Source organism: Magallana gigas, chromosome 6 (assembly GCF_963853765.1).
Source record: "Magallana gigas chromosome 6, xbMagGiga1.1, whole genome shotgun sequence".
Classification (NCBI taxonomy): Eukaryota; Metazoa; Mollusca; class Bivalvia; order Ostreida; family Ostreidae; genus Magallana; species Magallana gigas.
The window spans coordinates 44,608,956-44,625,714 of NC_088858.1; the positions used below are offsets into that span (position 1 = coordinate 44,608,956).

General features: G+C 31.1%; 1 non-coding gene across 1 annotated transcript; it reads left to right on the forward strand.

The window, feature by feature from the left end:
• Positions 1-3,039: 3,039 nt before the first annotated feature.
• Positions 3,040-6,327, forward strand: LOC105338313 (uncharacterized). The gene is made up of 3 exons (XR_010714470.1): positions 3,040-3,136; positions 3,406-3,570; positions 5,863-6,327. It is a non-coding gene; the product is annotated as an uncharacterized protein (transcript).
• Positions 6,328-16,759: the final 10,432 nt, after the last annotated feature.

Here is a 16,759-nt window from a genome sequence, read left to right on the forward strand (position 1 = left end):
ATAATTTTCTTTCTGTAAGAATGATTATCTTCCAATTAGACAATAATGTTTAAAGGGTAAATATTTCACCTGTCAGGTGAGACAAATTAGAAACAAAAGTGGTTTTATACATTCTGGGCAATGATCTATCATATAGGATATGAACGTTAATGAAACTACATCTTTGCACTAGCATAATTATTAAACACAATTTTAACATGTTGATATTTTACAATAGCTTACAGATAATTGAACTTGACTATACGGATTTTGTAAAAATATGGATTATTCATTCAAACCTGCAAGAACTTCTGTGGAATCCTATAAAATATTAAGTGATTCCATTTCTTGATTAATGAGTTTTCTAATCAATAAATTCAATCTATTGTTGATTAAATACCAAATCGGCAAAAATGTAATTAACAACATTTTATGCCTGTGCACTTTATCCATAATTGATTTCCATTTGCAAAACCTATACAATGTAACTCTTTCGACTATAACTTCCACCTCCATCTTTTTAATTTGAATGAATTTGTTATCATGTAATCAAATGTTTTCGTAAATTTATTACCGTCTTCCTTGGAAGACGGTATAAAGAGTTGAAATAATTTTTAGTCTCCGGGCTGTGCACTTCCTCTCCTTTGTGATTGGTAGAAAATACATGATTTGAATATTGAAATGCTGTTCGGCACAAGGGAGATAATTTTCTGATGATCTTTTTCACGTACAACTTAACAAATTTCGTAGAGTTCAAATCTTAAAAAGTGAGAAAACAAAAAAGCAATACAAATTGCTATGAAGGAAATTCAGTCTTTGATTTTAGGTCCAACTAGTTAAAAGTAATATTCTTTAAAATCTATTGAAATTATTTGTTTTTCTTTTAGTATTGTTTGTTCATATTCTCTTACAAAAATGTAAAAAGAAAAACACAAATTAATGCGGTCTGGCTAATATCGGTAAAGATATTTGCACCTTAGATAGGTAAAACTACTAACAGTTCAACAAGATGCTGAATGCAGAGGTATAACCTTGATTTTATCAAAATGATACGAGTCTACGACCCTTCCTAAGATCTCTTTTACCCTACTATAGTCGATCTCAACTTACAAGCTCGGGTACGCATTTCTCAATTTTAGACACGCGGGCTTAAAAGACACATAATGACATAAAAATTTTCCATTCGCCGTGCTATGTAGAGGACGGTGACATTTATATAAAAAAGAATTTATCTGTCTTTGATAGCTAATTGCTGTTTCAGGTTTGCTCTAAAGACGATAAGCTTTTTTTTAAAAAGCTAAACTTGTAATTAAACTAGATTTTGATCGTGGTTGACATTACATATCATATCGGACATTTACAAAATAGATACATCGACACACCTTATTGGGTGTTTTGGGAAAGTCTTATTTCCCTTTTCTTGGGTGGGGGGAGGGGGGGGGGGCTTGTCAAGATTTTTTGGAAGAGTCTGCCCCCCCCCCCCCTTTCAAAAACGATGCTACGTGCCTGACGTAACAGATATAAATCAATAACACTGAACTAATTTTAAAAAAAATGAAATAAAAAATGGTTACATAATGTAAGTATGAATAATTTTCTTTCTTTATTTAAAGTTTGCATTTGCAATACTTACTTTATAATTTGAAAAAAAATATTTTATGAATTATTTCCAAAAGTCTAAAAAAAGACTCATTATAATTTGTCGACCAACCACCCTCGTTAAGAACGTTTGGACAAGTATTCGTATGTGTCTATTCAAAAGAACATTGTCCACTTAACAAAATAATAATTAGTTGTCGAAAGCTTTTCTTCTTCTTTAATTCCCATGATATTGATGATAAGATTTCTACCATATATCATCATCATCTTTTTAATGAACATAAATATAACAATGATGTTTTTTTTCAGCTGAAGACTGTTTGGCGCTGTATCAAGCCGGACAGACGTGTTCCGGTGTGTACACCCTCCACCCAGCAGGGGGCGCTAATATTGATGTCGTCTGCGATATGGAAACGATTGGAGGAGGTTGGACAGTAAGTTACAATATACGTGAACAACATGGATCTGATGTTTTATCAAATGACCAAAACCTTATTGTTGAAAATTATTACAGATCTTAAATATCATGCTACATCTAACATAACTGCACAAGCACATATTATTTATGTATGAATAACCATGAACAGCATCTATAAACATGTAGACCCTAAATGTAATGCTATATGGTGGTAATTTGCCTCCAAAGAATAAGATAACGATACTAGGAAAACAAATTAATAATATTGTAAAATTTATGAAAATTTACATTATAAAGAAGAAGGAAAAATGTTATTCAGTCAAATATATCCAAGTAGATTTATTGGATTAGATTTATTATTTAGTTGACAGTTTGTTATTGTCATTTTTTCATCAAATCAAAATATACTTACTGTTATATTCATCGACAGTAAATTCTGGGTACTTTTTCCTCTCTTTCTTTAGGAAAGAGTCTTGTCTGGTTAATTAAAATAATTTTTTAATAGAAAATATATATATATATATATATATATATATATATATATATATATATATATATATATATTAAAAAAAAAATTTCAAATAGATTGCCAGCCAGGCCAGTTAACCAATATTTACAAAACAAATATTTGGATATAATTCTATGTACAGCCACTTCACATCGTTAAATGATCACCATTAAAATTTCCTGATACAAATTTTTGCTTAACGATCTAAAATCAAGCCAACAAACGATAAATAGTGCAAAATATCGCGTGAAAGAAATGGTTTATTCTTTATGAAGCGTGCTGGTTGATGGTAACAGACATTAAACAAATTTTTCTCACTCAAAATCAATGTGAATAATTAAAGAGATCTTCAAAAAAAAATATGTTAACAGTAATTCATGGTACATGTAACTAAAATATCAATATCTTCATGATTTACATTTTGGTATATTTTTATACCTTTCATAATTGTCTATCTTTTTAAATATTTCTGATAATTGTATATCATGGGTACTTTTGTAAAATTTACATATAGCGTATTTTAATTGTTTTCTAGGTGATTCAGAATCGATTTGATGGTTCCGAAAATTTTAATAGAAACTGGGCCGATTACAAAAACGGGTTTGGGTTGGCTGTCGGTGAATATTGGATTGGTATGTTGAATTCAACATTACAATTTGAAGTAAGAATTCACAAAAACATATAGGAAAAGACTTTGTTTTAGCTATTGTATTTTTTTAATGGATCTGTTTAATAACAAATTCAAATAAAAAAATCATGATTACCGGGGATTTTTTTCTTTTAAGTTGTATTGACGAACATTTATTCTAGTATTGCATTTTCTTTGATTGTTTTTAATAATTTATTAAACAGGTTTTACATAATACCATGAATGAGCCGAATAATGTTCGTTTCTTTGTAGGTAATGATGCAATTCATAAACTTACACAAGCTAACAATTCGTTGTACATTTCAATCACCCTTACAAACGGTACAACATTGTATGAATTGTACGAACTATTCAGGATTTCAAATGAACAGGACAAGTATAGATTATCCATAGGAGGAACTGCATCTGGCACTCTTGGTATGCCATCTTTTCTTATATCTCACAATAAGCAGTTAGAGGTTGTAAGTTGTAACTTATTTATCATTAAAACAATTAAGAAAATTTAAATAAGAACCTTACACAATGCACGATTTGTTTAATCATAAGTGTACATGTATAATAAGACAGCTTTCTCATTCTCAATAGATGATATTGTATTTCATATCTGATTGTCATAAACTTGGTTTACCATAGTGACAATAGACCGTCGTTATGTCAGATAATGAACAGTCAGTGGCACATATCGTCGAGTACCATATATTCAAAATAATGAGCAGTTTAGTGCTTAATATAAAAAAAAAATTAAACTGTAATTTTTCCCAATGCGCTTGTCTTTTGTGAGCTTTTCTAATCACATTTCCTTCAACGAATTTTCGTTCATCTGCTGTTTAGCCGGTTATCTGTAATTCGTTTCTTTATTTATATAATCACTCATTCATATTGACCAAACTTGGCACTAACCATCTTCAGTTTGATCTTAAATTGTGAAATGAAGGGCTACCTATTTCATATATGTGGAACTAGATTGGAGATGCAAACATTTTCTCTCGTGGCTAAATGAATAATGAAATCAAACTAATTCAGATTCTTTCCAATATTCATATTCATAAAAAAGGAACTAAAAACTTGGCAATTAAATGTTTAGAAGCATTTGGATAACAAAATAACAAAAGAGATAATGTGTACATCCTTTGAAGAATGGTTTGATGTTTTGGGCACACTGACTGGGAACGTAAATAAACCAAAATGTGTTAACAATTAATATCGATGACAATATTGAAATGTTCTTTATACCACTCTGATATTAAATGAAGTTTTCTTTATTGTGATCGATTAATGCCAACTAGAAAGCCATCTAAAGCATCTAAAGTATTAACTCCAAACAATACTTAAATAACCGCTTTGTATATATTGGACGTTATTTATTGACTAAAATCAATTAAACTGCTGTTTTTTTCCTACCATTTCCTCCGAAAGAGAAGCATCGACTGGCCTTTTATTTGAAAAATTCCTTCCTTTAGTTCTCGTTTCAAAAATAACAATAACAATTACAAGCACGCATAATCAGTGCTGATAGTTTTAATGAAGTTAACTTTTTGAAATGTTCATAGAAGCTAAAATTTGGGGTTTTAGAGTTAGAAATTATCATATATTCTATGATTCATTGCCTAAAAGTTCATATGTTTAATGATATAATATGATACACTAAAATTTGAATACACTAAATGATCGATAAAAAACTTATATAAAGATTAAAGATTATCTCCCTGTGTTCAGGGTTACACAATTATAAATAACGTGTCATTTGCCATTTCATAGTGTATTTTCAGGATATAACATGTATCATGAAAAAAAAAATACACAATTTTGACAAGGAACATTATCACAATATCAGAACGTGTTTAAACCGCAAAATGCTTTCTTTGGTGTTTCATGTGGAATTAGACTTGCAGAAAAGAAAAAGTTTTCTGCAATAAAGGTTTTCTGTAATGATTGCTGCCCTTTAAGTCTGTACGAAACAATAAAGAAAGGTTTTTTTATGGTTAATATATATATTTATCGAGAAATCATTTATCAATTATCCGTTAATAATATGTTAAAATACGTTGATCATAGTGAGGTGAATCGGAACTTTAGAAGAAACGGCTAATTCATTTATGTAAAGGTTATTACATACAACTTTCGGAGAGTTTCAAATCAGCTTCATATAGTTTCGATTGAACAAGGAACAATCCCCGCAAAGTCTAAATCATATATGAGAACAAAATGTTACAATAATGAATGATGTTTTATACAAAAAACATGAATTAAGAAACAAAGTTTATTTACTTTTTCACACAAATATAAATCCGCATTCACTTTGGCACTTATATTCCATTTAAATAATTATAAGTGTACCTCAAGTGGACATATTTAATGTACATTTGCGATCGATTCTGAACATATTTTGTTAGATATCAAAAAATGATTACGTTTACCCTAGCTAAATTTTGTGTTAAAAGCGTAGCTGAAGTTCAATTCATGACATTTAAACAACCATAACCAATACTACAAGACAAAGTTTGCCATAATAGGCTTTCATAACATTTTCTGGTTTCAATTGTTCAGAAAACTAAGGATCCTTTTATCAATTAAAACTCACAATCGAATTGTTCTGATTACTCCCTGGTAGATTCCAGCAGCAAACATTTTACACTTTGATAAAATATACGAATATAATGATGCTCGCTAACATACACTGTGTATTTCTCTATATTATAAAAAAAACAGGAAACCGGATGACCCCAAATTCTGCAACCGACAATCTAAATGGTAGGGAGTTTTCAACATCAGAAGGATCTAACTCTTGCGCACAAAATCACAAAGGAGGCTGGTGGTACAACGGTTGTTATGACGCCTATCTGAACGGTCTGTTCGGCTCCTCTGATTGGGTACAACCTTGGTACCCTTTACTGACAACAGGGAAAAGCATTCAGAAGACGGCTATGATGATTAGGCGAGGATAGCGGGAAAATATTCACAGAGAAATCATCTATAGGCGAGAATAGCGGGAAAATGTTCACAGAGTTATAATCTGTAATGGTAAAATGTGATAGTAAAGTGAAACAAATAATATGTCCCATTAAGTATTATTCGTATATAAGATATATGTTTTAATTCCATTGGTGTTTAAATTTGTGCTTTTTGTTCAGGTCTGAGGTTGGATTAATAGATTTTCACGTTAAAAAACCTTTGGGATGGGTTCTTTGTTGCGGATTTTATAAATTAAGGTAGTTTTGATCCTGATTTTTAAAAGGAATTTTCGTTTATTATTAATAAGCAAAGCCTAACTGAGAAAAAAAATTGGTAATCTGCAGGTACCAATGATGTTTAAACTAAATAAAACAGAAGACAGCACTCTTCCGATTTCTCGGAATTAAAGCCAAAAAATTCGAGTCTATTATTTTAATATAGTAGCATAGATATATAGGAAACTGTCATTTTCCGCACTTCGAAGAAGATTAAAAAATACTACAATAGCTTTCTTCTCTCCAATTGTTATATATGATTGGCAATATCATTTCTACCTTATATGTAAAAAATACTAAATTCTACCGTCTTGGTTTTAGTGGGGCCATCTGAAAAAATGCACCAAATTTTGCTATATATTTTTAGCATTACGAATGAAGATTTGTAAAATGGATTTATCAAAAAAGAAATAAGAAAAATGTCCCCGAGGATAGCATAATTCTGTGTATAAAATTTCAACGGTGTACAAGTTTTACTTTTTCTTTCATGTTATTTCTTATAACGTACTCATACAAAGCTTCATTTTATTATTACGTCATAAAAGCGCATTGGCAATGCTCCACTACTGCACAACGGAAAAATCGTTTAAAAAACAAAAATTTTCTTTAAAAATCTAAAAAAAAAAAATTCTGTATTTTGGTTATTGTGTTCAATTTTATAAATGACATCATAAAAATTTCATAAGAATATCAATCCACTGTATTATACTAGAATGCCCAAAAGCATGCGCAATGAAAACTAAAGTCGGCCTCCTTAAGGATGACGTTTACTCAGAATGAAATAAAAATCCCCTGATTATTATGAAAATCCAACTATTGTGTGTTATAGACCTTACATGGTATTGTTATTCTTCACTTTCAAAAACGTGGGTCAATGGCCTACTTTTTGAGTTAATGGTCATTATACATTTTTTGAAAATTTAAGAAAAATCCCTAAAAATTTTACTCTATGATTGAGATTTTCTTAATTGTGAAAATAAAACAAATTACTAAACTTTTTGACAAATGAAATACAGTTTATGAATGGCAGTGACATTACATAGATACAAAGCATTAAGTTTTCATTCACAATTTTTAGATATTCAAGTCCAAATTTCCTCTATCAGTTTTCAAATCCCTACCCATTTTTGATTCAATATAACAAAAAACTGAATGATGATAATGCTAAAATATTAATAGTATTAAACTATGTATATTGACCTCTCTCTGCTGGCATAAAATTTGTATGAGGTCAATGATCAAAATTTTGAGATATGGTGTCTTTTATCATTTTTAGGCATTTTTCAATATTTTTGTAGTGTGTGCGGTACAATTATCTAAACGAAAAATCCAGATTAAACCAACAGATAATATGCAAAATTAAGTTGACTAACAAATAAAACCATAACTTTTCATATTCAAGTACTACCAAAAATATTTCAGTGGAAAACAAAATCTGAAAAATTTAGTCCGAATTTCCTCTGTTTTGCTAAACGTAAAACTTTGTTTGAGCCTAATTCCACAATATAATAAAAATATCAAAGGTTATGTCAATAATAATTCATTTCATAAATACTTTTTGTGTTTAGAACAAAATTTACTCATGACATTGAACTTTTTAACAATCCGGATTTGAGAACTCAAACCCTGAGTAAACAACGTCCTTAAATCTAGGAAATGATTTCAAAGTGTCTCTTTGGTGCTAGAACCATTATGACATCATAATTGATTTGTTAAATCTTTTCCCGTACTTTAAAGCTTTGAAGGAATTATGTAGAAAATGAAACTGTTTCTTGGCATTCTATATTAAATCATAGGTAAAGAAATTCCGATACCTAATTTGACATCACTTTAAAAGGGAGGTCATAAGTTTGTTAAATGGTGGTTTTTTTGGAGATATTGTAGGCATTGTACATGACATATTTGTATAAATTAAAAATCTAAACATTTGTAAAGCACTATTGCAATAAATGTTTCTCTATATTCTATCAATAACCCATCATTACCTTGAGTTTACCCTGATATCTTGGGAGTAAATCATTTTGCTTCTCAAGATCTGAAGATCAATAGATCTCAAGCTATACCACGCAATACTTCCGTCAAATAACCCCCAATACATACAATGGCTTCTCCGTTTAACCATGAAGTTATACCAAAATCAACCCAAGTTTTACCATGACTTCCCTGAAATTTCCCCTTAACTGTTCCACTAATGCCTTGAATAACCGCCAAGTTATACCATGATTACCCTGTAATTACTCCCAATGATACTATTATCGCTTTGTAACTTCTCATTTTACTTGGCATCTTCGCTCCGTTGCCTTTGCAACTTCGCACGATCGCTTTCGCACTCTTGTACAGTCTTTACCCTAAAAGGCGAAAGTGTCACAGAAACCATACTATTAATTAATGAACGACAATTGGCATGCGAAAAAAGATATGGTATACTATCCCAATACTTTTATTATTGTGATGTGACTGTGGCTTGAACAACAACAATTTGGCCCTATCGTTGCAACCACTTTGGTTATGAATATAGTTATATCCTGGTTGAATGGTCTACCAGTTAAGCCGTTTGTAAGATAGCTGAAACTGGATGAAAAAAATAGAAACCGTTTTGAAAAAAAAAAATAATTGAGATAGCAAAGAGTTTACAGATTGATCACATCTTGCACAGAACAGAAGTATCAGATATTGGATCTACAGTATATAATAGTAGTTAACTTTTTACTCCATATGGGGTTAAAAAACTCATTTATTAAATTTGCCACATAACATTTACTAACCAAGAACTCTTGATTGCTCCGTCTCTTATTTGTAACGTTCATTATCTGATACAAATATTTTGGTCAAGCGTTCGGAATATTAAAATCAAGGCAATTAGAAAACTTTTACGCTAAGATCATTACCATACCTTTTGAAGGATGATGAATACTCGGAATGAACAAAGAATCCTCTGATGGTAATGAAAAACCATATACATGTATTGTGTTTTATAGTCCTTTGGCTATTATAAAAAAGTGTTTTTCTTAATTTTAAAGAGTAGGTCCTACTTTTTGAGTTAATGACCTTTGAATAAACACCCCCCTTCAAAAAAAATTACACTATGATTGAGATTTTTGAATTGTGAAAGCATTAAATATATATACTCTGCAAAATTGAAATACAGTTTATGAAGCAACAATTAAATAAAATATTCCAGTTCATTTCCTGTTTCAGTTTCCTATAGGTGTCATAACTTACAGTATTTCACTGAAGGTTCACGTCAAAACATAGCTGAGGCAAAATAATTCCCGAAATTTCCTTTGAATTCGGGGCGTTTCTGCCCGCGACAGGAGCTGATTTTTTTATGAGATGAAAAGAAATGTGTAAGAGGTCTAACCATCCCTTTTTTATAATAATGCGAGGTCATTTGAATTTTTGATGCGTGTTGTTTCCGGAGGGGAGTGAACAGGCCCGGGCTTGATTTTCAAGAACGTGTAATTTCGAGGTAAACAGGTTCTCACGCCTTGCTGGATGCACGTGTGTATTTTGCTAGAAAATTGTAAATGAAGCGTTGTTTAAAAAGATGTCAAGAGGATTTTTTCCAGAAGTTCGTTTTGAATTTTTATTCAGTATGTAAAGTTGTGCAATTTTGGTAAGAATACATAGAAAAATTTAATACTGTGGTGATACCTGCATATACCTACCCATTTTTGTTTTTAGGAATAAAAAACTGAATAATGATAACAATAAAACATTTTAAGGAATAAATTGCTTATATTGACAATATTCTTCTGGCATATTATGTATAAGTTCAATGATAAATTTTTTTAAAATGGTGTTTTCTTTTATTGTTTTTACCGTTTTTCAATGCTTTTGCATTGCGTGCTATACAAATATCTTACAGAATAAATGAGATGAACGCAATAAAAATGCAGAATTATATTGTTATTTAATTATACTAACATAAAACTTAAGTTTTTTTTATTATATTGGTGCAAAAATAGGTTAGTGGAAAACGAAACATTTTCATAGTCTGAATTTCTTCTCTTTTGCTTTAAGAGCCTTGTTCCATAGAATGGTACAAAGGTCGAATGTAAATACTTTTTGTGTTAGGAACAAACTTTACTCATAACATTAAACTTTATTTTGACAGTGACAATGAACTTTATTCTCATAACTGAATTTACAGTGTAGAGAAAATACTTATGCACAGTATGTACAAACTACAATATATATAATAGATGAAAATCATTGGTACAGTCATGATGAAGGGATAACAGATATAATCTAACCAAGAGAGCTAACTCTCTAAAATATAGTATCTAATAGTTTACAAATATTGGTAAGTTGGTTTATGCTTGTGACATTAAACAGTTTTTCAAATTTTACAACATTTGCATTTGTTATGGAATAATTTGGTAAACATATAACCCTTGATTTGGATATATAAACATCAGTACATTTGAAAAGGTAGTGAAATTCATCCCCAATTTCATTGCAGGCACATAATTTACAAATTCTCTTTTCTCTAGGAATATTAAACCATCTTCCTGTCTCAATAAGTAATTTAGCATAACCAGTTCTGAAATTTTTTATTATTTTATAATCATGATTATACAAAATTTATAAAGCGCAATATATAATTTATATTTAATTACTCTATAGCGCTGTACATATAAAAGTTATTGGCATAAAAAGCTAAGAACATAAATAATATACCTAAATACACTAAATTTTAAAATTACATACTTATCTTACACTAAATTTTGTTTACATGTAACAATCAATGCTGTGCTGTCTCTGTACTTAAAGGCCGAACATTTTACAAACGCCCCCTTTTTTACCTGTACAAACTTCAAAATGATGCCGCTTGTCAATCAAGTTTGAAACAATACCACCCAGTTTGATTGACGTGATCGTCCGAGCGTGATCTTGCCAGGTCCGCGGATTTCTGTTTACTAGCAATTAACAACGTTATCTTTGATATCTTCCGTCATGAATTAAAAAAGGGGGAATTGAAAATTGATTGTTAAACATTACCAGTATTAAAATTGATTATGAAAAATAATTATTCAGTGATTGAAAATACGCACAATTTATATTTGAATTATGTTGAATTTGTGTGACCTAATAAATTCCACGAACATGCATGGACAGCTCCAAAACATATAAAATTTTCTTTTTACAACAAACGCACACTGTGCTACTAAACTTATATTTACTGGTAATTCACTCAGTTGGAAGTTGGTGCATGTAAACGTCACTCCATGGAAAACGAACTCCATTAATTGTCGACGTATAATGGCTATCTTTACATTCCACATTCTTACTGATCGTATGGTTTTCTTATACTATTATAATTGTTAAAATTAAGTTTTTAAACTATGTCAAGTGCTAAACACAATGTACTGAGTTAAACTTTTATAGCAGAATTAATTTACGGCATTTTTCAATTGTGCTTTACACACGTGTGCTTAGAGAAAATTCGGACGACACATACCATTTCCGTATAAAATCGCTTCGTATGGTCATTAGGACAAAAAGATATTTAAACTAAGACCAATTCTGACTAATTCTTTATTTCCTGTGTATTAATTTGCCTCCTGTGTATAGCGATTAGCAGCGTTCACGACCACAGGTGGACTGCAAGCCCCGGAGGCTTTCACACCTCTAATAATTAAGCCCCGCCCTCACCTGAGATTTACCACCCGGTAAAAATGTTCGGCCTTTAATAAAATAAAGTTTAAAATGCGTAAATACTTAAGAATAGTCTGGATAAGCCTTGCTAAAAAGATAAGTTTCAATAATTTTTTAAAACGAATAAAGTTTCCCTCTTATCTAAGATTTTGGGGTAGGTTGTTCCACAATGTAGAATTGGCCACGTCGAACCGCCTGTCACCATACGACCTAGTCCGCGCACGCGACTGAACAAGGAGCATAGAGCTCTCTGAGCGTAGAGACCTATTTGGCTTGTAGACCTGGGCCAGTTCTTGTTTTTAAAATGTCGATGTTCTATGTAAGGCTTTGAAAGCCTGTAGGATAAGCTTGTATTGAATTCGCAGCTCGATTGGAAGCCAGTGTAATTTGACCAGCACTGGTGTTATGTGGTCATATTTTCTAGTACGCGTTATAATCCTAGCGGCTGTGTTTTGAATCCTTTGAAGTCTTGACAAGGAACTGGTACATACACCGTGTAGTAAGGCATTGCCGTAGTGCAAACGAGAGGTCACAAGTGAGCATACAAAGGTTTTACTAGCGCTTTCTGATATTAAGGGTCGAATGCGACCAATGTTCCGTAGTTGGTGGTAACATGATTTTGCGATGTTTCGAACCTAGTGATCCATGTTCAGTACCGAATCAAAAATGACACCTAAATTTTTTACAATTGATGAGACGTTAATTTTGTTGCCGTCAAAATTGATGTTGAGTTCTTTGAAGTAATTAATTTTGTGTTTTGAAAGACAATTAGCTCGGTTTTTTCTTGATTAATCTTCAAATAGTTGACACGCATCCAAGAACCAATATCAGACAGGCAAATCTGCAGACGAGATGCTATATCTACCCAGTTGCTAGAAGGTGTAATTGCCATACTAGTACGCAATTGAGTATCGTCAGCATAGCACTGAAAACTCATGTTGTGTTTACGGCAAATATCACAGATTGGTTTAGCAAACAGGCTGTAAAGCTTTGGTCCAAGGACCGAACCTTGTGGAACACCAAATTTCAATTGAAAGTCTCTATACTTAGACTCGCCTATAGCAATACTTTGATGTCGATAACTGAGGTATGACTGTATCCATGACAAGGCAGCACTTGTTATTCCAAAAGAAAAAAGGAGATTTATAAGAATAGTGTGATCTATCACATCAAATGCTGCAGATAAGTCCAGCATCAACAGAATAACACACATTCCTTTGTCTAGAGCAGATGTTATGTCATGATGGACTCTCAAGAGTGCTGTCTCCGTAGAATAATGAGCACGGTATGCTGATTGTTGTCTATCATGCAGATTGTTTGATTGTAAATGATCTTCTAGCCTAGAATTGATAACCTTTTCAAGGACTTTAGAAATAAATGAAAGGTTGGAGACAGGACGGTAGTTCTTTCACACCTCTTTGTCTAATCCCTGCTTTTTTAGAAGAGGACGAACAACGGCGTTTTTTAGTGATGTCGGGACAGTTGATTCTAAGATAGATTTGTTTATGATGGTTGTGATTGTTGGGAGAATGTTATCAACACAGGACTTCAAAACAGGTGTTGAAATCGGGCCTAATTCGCACGATTTTGGCGAATAAGCCATGAACTTCTGATTATGATGCTGATGTAAAGCAATCGAGAGGTTAACCTTTAAATTTGGTGTCTGCTCTTTATACATCCACATGGGTCTTTGTATTAAGAGATGGTCTCTTATAGTGGTAATTTTATCTAAGAAAAAATCACCAAAATCACCAAAAGTGTTTGCAAGATCTTGTTCACAGCTGTTCGAAGGGAATATTGGGGCGTTTTGTTTACCCATTAGTGATTTTGTAAGCTGTTTCTAATCATTTCCAATTTCGTAGATTTTATCTGAATAATAATATATGTCTTACATCATTTTGTTGGCAAAGTCAATAAATACTTTTCAAAATCCAGTGAACAATATAACAATTGGACATGAAAATTGAAACCCTGAGTAAACAACATCCTTAATTTGCAAGCATTATTTTGGCCAACATTATAGGTTGTTGAATCACTGTGTAAGTGTAAGAAAAAAGGTTCTGCTTGGATGCAAAAGCTTCTATTCCTATTACCCATTTGCTTTTAATTGTAAGGCAACGTAATCAAAATCATTATGTGGTAATGTCTTTGATTATTTAATTACATTTATGTTTTAGTATTCTTTATTCAGTGTTTTTCATATTTAGTTAACTTTATAGATTATTTAGGATATGAAAGATTGTTTATTTGGTCATGACAAAAGCGCAAAAGTCAATCTTTTAGTCATATTAACATGCCTATGTGTAAGTGAAATAACTGTCATATAAATATCTGTGTGGCTCAATGAGCAACGTGAATAATTCATGTTTAATTAATTTTGTAAAATTGTCACTGTTACTGCATAAGTATACGGTGACAATGATACAGACACACTAAAAATAAAGTTTAAATGAACAAAAGTGCAAATAAACCTTACTGAAATGAGTTATTCATATTGATCTATAGGCATGACAGATAGTTAAATTACAATATATTGCACTAAGAAAATAAATTGCAGTTATTATGAATATTAAATATCAAATAGCTCAAGTTGTTTGCGGGGATTTTACTGTAATTCTAGTCAAATGTTAAGTGGTGTTCAGTTTGACTGGTTCTAACAAGGGTTAGAAATGTATTTTGAAAATGGTTTATTTTTGTTAAAGGGGGATGGTTACGATTTTGGTCCAATATTTTATCTAATGTTCTCGTTTACAATGCTTTAATGTATTTCTAATGATCAGCTAAAATTTGACTTCATGTCAGTCGTAGAGTTATAAGCAAGACATATAGCTTCAACAATTCTTTGTTGTAGAAACAAGGCTCGTGACACTTTTTTGTTCGAATTGGTTTAATATACCTGTAAACTTTTTCAAGCTGACTTTTCTATCTACTAATTCCTTAGTAGAACATAAATAAATAGACCCTAGCGTTTGTCATGTTCAGTGTAGGCATAAACCTGGAATTTTCCTATCAACATTCAAAATGTAAACCAAAACATGACCTGAGGTTTTTTAACGAAACAAAGAACTGTGAGCTTTGTACCTCGCTTTTAAGGGGGATGTACGACCATCTTGTACGTTTGAGAATAAAAATAAAAACATTTCTTGAACTGTTTTGTTTCTGTCCAACACTAATTATTGCTAAAAGATATAAAAGCAATAACTATAAGTATATAAGTATTGACATGTTGTTTTGTATTCAAATAACGCATACAAAAACAAAACAATGCCTTTTTAGTCACTAAAAATGGCTGTCGAACTGCGCAGCTACAGACTTATATCGAAGGTTCAAAAATCTGAAAAAAGTATAAATATATATTAACACAAATGTCGTCATAAAAAGATACCTAGCCACCTGCTTTTTTAATTTTTGGAAGATTAAGTTACTTTTATTTGTTGTGATTTGGTAGTTTTATTTCATGTTGATCATTATATAGTACGACATGTTTTTATTGATTTTCTCATGTCATATAACTGCATGAGAATAGGAGGTTATAATAGGAAACGCATACCACGTTACGCCAGATTTCGGCTAGTTATACGGCCACAACATTTGAAAAGTGCAAGAAGGTGAGAAACTTCTATAATGTAATTTATAGCCTTGTTAGAAATCTCCTACCAAACTGGACGACTTAAACTCGTATTCCTGAATCTGAATAATCAGCTGTGTTTTTATATTATGTATACCTAGAAAGCTTGTTGTTATTGTATTGTGCCATACAGTAAAACCGTTATATTGCTGAAATGATATGTATTAACTAATAAAAATGACTGATCATTCATTTTGAGTATTTCTGGACAAATAGACAACAGAGGGTCGATGCTGCCCATTATTGGTTATAGATTAATGAAATCGATTACATCTCCTGACAAAGATGATTTACTTACATGATTTAGAAGAAAAAGTAATTATTATTGTTTTTATACATGCTGAGGATTAAGAGATAATAGCCAACCCCCAAGATGGCTTACAATCCTATAATGTATCTACTAAACCCTGTTGTTAAGTAATTACAGTATAGAATTTTACATAGAATACTGCTTGTAAATTATCATTTAAAGAAAATTAAAGTAATAAATATTTATAAGTATTTATTCTACTACTTCAAGACGAGTAGGTTTTAATGTTCATAAATATTTATTCTACTACTTCAAGACGACGTGTAGGTTTTAATGTTAAAACATTTATCATAATACTTCAAGACGTGTATTATTAATGTTTAAAATATTTATTCTCCTTCATTTAGACGTTATATTCTAATGTTCAAAATGTACGCTTTGGCGAGTCTCCACTCATGAAAACAAACTATACAATTATAATATCATATATACTTAACACTGTTTAAAATGTAGTAAAATGTGTTTTCTACATATATTTATTGGAATTTGAATATGCCTTATTGTGCTGAAAATATACAAACCTGTTAAAAATCCCACTGTTAATGATTTTAACATTTTTTGCAACGGAAAATATGTAAGAAATATAGTAAAATTAAAAAGCTGAATATAGTAAAATTAAAAAGACAGAAAGCTCAATATGAGTGTTGTGTTCATTTTTGTTTACGTTGTCTATCACGCAATATAAAACCTGTTTTATATTTGATTGTCTGTATCAGTAGCTCAAAAATAAAAGTTTAAAGAAATAAGAAACAAGAAATCATATTGACGCAAGCGTCAAAT